This window comes from Leptosomus discolor, chromosome 7, assembly GCF_034619465.1.
Source record: "Leptosomus discolor isolate bLepDis1 chromosome 7, bLepDis1.hap2, whole genome shotgun sequence".
In the NCBI taxonomy this organism is placed as follows: domain Eukaryota; kingdom Metazoa; phylum Chordata; class Aves; order Leptosomiformes; family Leptosomidae; genus Leptosomus; species Leptosomus discolor.
In genome coordinates this window covers 9,257,876-9,263,875 of record NC_141397.1, presented here as the reverse complement: position 1 = coordinate 9,263,875, position 6,000 = coordinate 9,257,876, and positions in this window count along the sequence as shown.

Sequence of the window (6,000 nt, the reverse complement as noted above, 5' to 3'; positions counted from 1 at the left end):
CGAGAAGAGCCGGGCTCCATCCTCCTGATACTCGCTCTTTAATTATTTATAAACATTGATGAGGTCATCCCTCAGTCTCCTCTTCAAGCTAAAGAGACCCACCTCCCTCAGCCTTTCATCATAAGGGAAATGTTCCACTGTCCAAAAATCCTGTCTTCTCCAACTGATTTACTCTGAAGTTGCCTGGCATTTAGCTTGCTAAAGCTAATTTAACCTGGTTTTGAGGCTACTAGGATAATCAAAAGACATAATTCTGGTCAAAAGACATAATTTTGAATATTCTTTAGAAGCGGCCCAATCTTGCACAGCAACTTATGCAAATGAAAGTGAGCTACCATACTAAGATTTATCAAAACAATGGAAAAAGCAGAGACATTAAACAGTGGCTGACAATTCACAGATCATTCCAGAATTAACATAGCTCTTCTAATGGCACAGTTGAGCCACTTATTCACAGATCCTCTTAGAAAAGAGACATAAGTGAATGAAATGAAAGCTGGGAAGCAGCAGTCCTAGACGAATCTAAATACAAACACCAGAACGCATAGAGGTAGGCATACATGTACAGGATACTGTCATCTGTCCTGAACACTGGACAGACGTGTGGCAGAAGGGGAGTGTCCCCATTTAGCCTGCACCCAGGGCGAAACTGTAACAGCTGCTCTATCCCCCAACATCCCCTCACCAGCCAGGGAGGGGAACCGGGAAAAAGAAAAGCAGACCCACAAGTAGAACTGAAAAAGATTTAATGAAACCCCACCAACAGAGATATACTCAGCCAAATGAATACCCAGTCCTCACAATCAACCACAGAGCAGTCCTCAGGAGAAGCCAGAGGAGGAGCAGAAGGAACCCACCAGATCTCTCTCCCCTCACCAAACCTTCCCCCTTTATCATGACCATGAGATGATGGATGGGCTACCCCTGTAGCTCACTCAGGTCAGCTGCCCTGGCTGACTCAAACTGCTGACGTCCTGCCTGGCATGGCTGGGCTGGGGTTCTGTCCCAGCCAAACCAGGACAAGGAGCCTGCAAGCATTTTATAAAAACAAGGTTTGTTCCAGTGAGAAGTGCCACCTCTTAGTGGCGCACTATGATTATACTGTTACTTCGTCAAGCCTGTGCCTAGAGCCGGTACCCCAGCACTTTAAGCTTATATGACATTTACCTTAGCACAAGCTTGGAAGCTTAACAAGAACTGAGGATACTGATTTTATAATAAACGACCATGGGTACAAAGATGCTGGTTGTATATTTATATGCCCATAACTTTTTTTCTCCTCACCACACTGGTTCCTGAAATAGCAATAAACATTACTAGAGCAAATTCATTCTCCTGAATAATTCAAGTTCTGATTTAGTAATGTGTCTCTACCTACTTATAAGACTGTTCCTTTCTGTAGAGCTTTTCAGACTTCAAACTGAAGTTAGTAGGTGGCAGGTATCATTGCTGGCATGGCACCCAGAAAGAGGGGACATTCCAAAACAAATCACACCACTTGAGGATTTTAAACTAAAAGTGAGCCCATGGAGAGTAATGAAAAAATCACTTTTTCTCTAATTAAATTAGAGGCATCAACCATTCAAGGGCCTGACAGTACTTCTGTAGCAGCACTGACTTAACATTAAGCAAATGCTGATTGCTTCCTGCTTAAGGCAGCCCAGGGTTGCTTTGTAAATGTCTGTGCACTGATCTATGGTGGTCGGTTACCTTCAACAAACGAACAAATGCATTTCAAAACAATTTCAACAAAGTATAAATGTTAGGTCAAGGTAGCAGTCATTTGATAATCTGAACGGCTTAATCAGCAAGTGCTCCACTGAAGCACAGGAAGTTGTTCTGCAGATTTAAGAGGTCAGAGAGACAGATTTACTACATATACACAGGAACAACCAAATCTGGGGCTGGGGTGAGACAAGACAATTCTGCCGCCTTACTGTTGAGCTATTTATCTGATGACCCACTAAAAAAAGAAACGAATAGACTTATGAATCATAAAATGATACTGACAGCAGTGGATGATAAAATTCATGACTCAGGCTACTAAGATTACCATGTTCCAAATTATACTGCTTGCATTTCTTTTATTTATTCCTTTGCAGCTAGTATAATTTGTAGTTACCATCAATTAGATGGCAGTCATAAACGCAACTTCTCAAAGATAAAAAATGAATCGTGATGTTGAGGCAAAAAGCAAATAAGAATGCCAAAAGGTTAACTTTATAAACGCCCTGAGGCATAGTATTAAGATATTAACGCAACATTCCAATCTGTCAGTACACTCTGACTAGAAAATGTTTTACAGGAAAGGCACGGACCTGTTGGTGCGGATCCAGAGGAGGCCACAGAAAAGATCAGAGGGATGTAACACCTCCCCTGTGAGGACAGGCAGGGAGAGTTGGGGCTGTTCAGCCTGGAGAAGAGAAGGCTCTGGGGAGACCTTAGAGCGGCCTTCCAGTACTTAAAGGCAGCTTATAAGAAAGATGGGGGCAATCTTTTTAGCAGGGTCTGTTGTGATAGAACAAGGAGTAACGGTTTCAAACTAAGAGGGCAGATTTAGACTGGATATAAGGAAGAAATTTCTTACAATGAGGGTGGTGGAACACTGGCAGAGGCTGCCCAGAGAGGTGGTAGAAGCCCCATCCCTGGAAACATTCAAGGTCAGGTTGGATGGGGCTCTGAGCAACCTGATCCAGCTAAAGATGTCCCTGATCACTGGAGGGGGGTTAGACTAGACGACCTTTAAAGGTCCCTTCCAACCCAAACCATTCTATGATTCTGTAATAAATTGAAATGTATCTAGATGCTACAAAATTCAGTATGCGAGTACAAGAATGAACATTTCACCAAAAATTTTCCACAAATATGCAGAGAAAACAGGTAGCCACAGTAGTCAATCCTTGGGCCAATGGAGAAGTTAAAACCAGACAAACAAAAGGTTCCAACTAGGTTACAAGAAAAAAAAAAAGAGACGGAAAAAAACAACTTTACAAAGGAAAGGTGACAGATGGAAGAACAAATTAACAGATCCACCTCTTCCTGGCATGGACAGAGGATAGAACAGACAGGACAGAGGATATTCTATTCTATGAAAATTACAGGCAGATTGATGAGCTTCCAACAACTACACACCTGCAACATCAGCATTGGCAACAACCAGCCTTCAAAAAGAGGTTGCATTGCTTTTGTGGAATCATCATTTTGACAGTTATCTTAAATTAGGAGAAGGAAGAAAATGGAACAGATCTGCACTTCCCAACTGCAGACTTCAACTTTAAACAAAGTCCTATGAGGGGGGAAAAAAATTGTTTTTCAAATAAAATCACTTCCAATTCCAGCAGCCTCCACCTGCATTTCCCGATATCACGGTCAGCAGGCTCTTACGTTGGAGTATTCATCCAGCTTTCATCACAGTAGCTGGACCAAAGCATCTTAAGCCTATTGGGTCCAAACGAATTCTCCTTGTTTCTTTTCTGAGGGAGACTGAATCAATTCTGTAAACTGAGACACTTGTACATGAAGAAACCTCTGAGTTGTGCTGGCTATACACACGCTGTACGTGACTTCTACACTGCACAAGGCTTCTGGTGTGTTTGTTCGGTGTTTCAGCTGGCAGGACTTGCACAGCTTGCAATTTACCACAGTTCATGCAAACACAGCATAAAAATTTGAAGTGTGCTAATTACCACTTAAAATCCTTCTATTGAACCTCAAGACACTCAAAAAGACCATCTACTGGGTACGTAACTTTTATGTTCTCCTTCAGGAATTGCTCCGGTGTGTACTCTAGTCCTGCCTTGTCAGGGCAAGGTAGGGGAGGAGGCAATAACTTAACCCACCACAGGGTCCACGCAAAAAATACATGTTTCAAGACAACTGCTGCAGGAACTGCAAGTGAAGTGTGGCATGGTGAATAACCTTAGTGCCTGCCAGCACACACCCAGAAATCCGAGGGAAGATTTCACCAGTGTTTTAAATCATACAAATGAAGAGCTGGCTCTCAAACATCCACCATGATCTAGAAAGCAATCAACTTGCAAGCTACAAGACTCCTGATTTGAAATCAGGATGAATTCACAACAATTTCCTTGTAAGTTGGGGAAATGAAGTGACTGCAGATGAAATAAATCTTTGCCCATTTAGGGGAAGTCCTTGAGGCAGTTGCCTATGAAGGAATATAATTTAAACCACAGGCTATACACACTTGCAGCCACCATCAGGAAAAAAAATTGTGAAAATCCTAATGAGTGCTGGTAAGAAGGACTCTGTACTATCAGGAAGCTATTTTGAAGTACAAAAAACCCCCACCCTTCTCTAAACTGCACAGGCAGAAGCATTGAATACTAATGGAGCAAGCAGCAAACTACGTGGAAAGATGTAGTAACGTCATTATGGATGTCAGGGTGGGCATAAAGATTAAGAGGCAGTGAACAGAGCAGCAGAGTCTCCAGAAGTGAATGGAGGTGCAGCATTCAGAAAGGAGGAGTAGTTCCCACAGCTCCACCCAAACCATGGAGATAATGTTGATGCTTTCCCAGTCTGCTGAAAGAACGCCTCTTCCCAAAGAAAACCAGCCCTATCGCCAGTCTGCAGGCTGCAGGTTAGGTAGAGCCAGGGGAAGTGAATTGTTTGCAAGTGTCTGAAGAAAGCATCTCCTCTTAGGTGGCTTCGTTACCAGATCTACAGCCTAGGAGGAGGCTGTAGTAGGTATGATGTCCTGAGCAAAAGCCGAGACTGATACCGACACAGGGCTGGTGGACACCTCAGTGAGGAGCGCAGAGAGAGCACAAATCTGAGCAAGTAACAGAGATAATAGGCCTCCTGGAAGGAAGCTGTCAGCACCAAGGCCTGGAACTGCAGGCTCGCCATGAGAGGCCACCAGAAGATACAAAAGCCTTGGGCCCATGACAGCAACTGAACTCCTTACTTCCCAGAGAAGCAGTACTCAGCCCTGAAGGTCCCCCACCGACCTGATCTGTGCAAGGACACTGCTCAAAACTGCAGGATGGTGATACCAAGGAAGAGTGACGTACATTTCATTTGGGCTTCCTAGAAGCAGCAGCAAGCGAGTAAGGAGACAGACCGTTCCTACAGGATCATTTCAACCTCCCTCCTCTATCCTCCAAGTACCCACCTTCTAGCCAGAAGAGATGCTGTTGAACAAGGTGTGTCTCAAACTGAACAGCAGGCTGTCCATGACCATGGGTTAGCATTCAGCTTTGGCAGGATAGATGTGCAACGCGACACTGAACCAATCTATTTTCTTAAGGCCTCTGGCAAGTAAGAGATGAAAAGAAAGCCACAGCTACAAAATTATCACAGAGAAGGTCGAAGTAGAAACAAACAGAACTGGTGACACTAAAACTGTATTCAACATTTAATTCAAATGGAAAGGCTGGCTCGTACCCTGACACTCATATGTACCAAAAGGTTTCAAAAGTTCTATTGCCATTTTTAAAAAAAAATTCCATCTCATGTGCTAGGTTCCACATGTGAAAACCATATTACTTACAGCTGGTGAAGAGATTTTGAGGAGAATGCAATATTTTAATCAAGCATACACCAAGGCTTCTCTCTTCAGAAAACCCAGCAGGTTAGCGATTTGGGGATTTAAGTAGTACAACAAAAAACAGGTATGAAATTTTAACAGATATAGACACCCGCGAGCAAGGTCTGCTCAGCAAAACTGCAGCAGCAGCACAGAGTGGGTATTGGAAGAAGAAACGACGAGCGCTCGTGGTGGGTGACTCTCTGTTTAAAGGCACTGAGAGGCCCATCTGCCGACCTGGCGGAGCCACGGGACATGTGCTGCCTTCCAGGAGCTAAGATCTGAGATGCAGCTGAGAGGGTGCCACAGCTTGTTAAGAGCATGGACTACCATCCGCTGTTACTCTTCCATGTGGGCATGAATGATGCTGGAAGTAACAACCTGGGTAGAATGAAGGAAGACTATAAAGCCCTAGGGTTGAAAGTGAAAAATTCTGGTGCCCAAGTTACCTT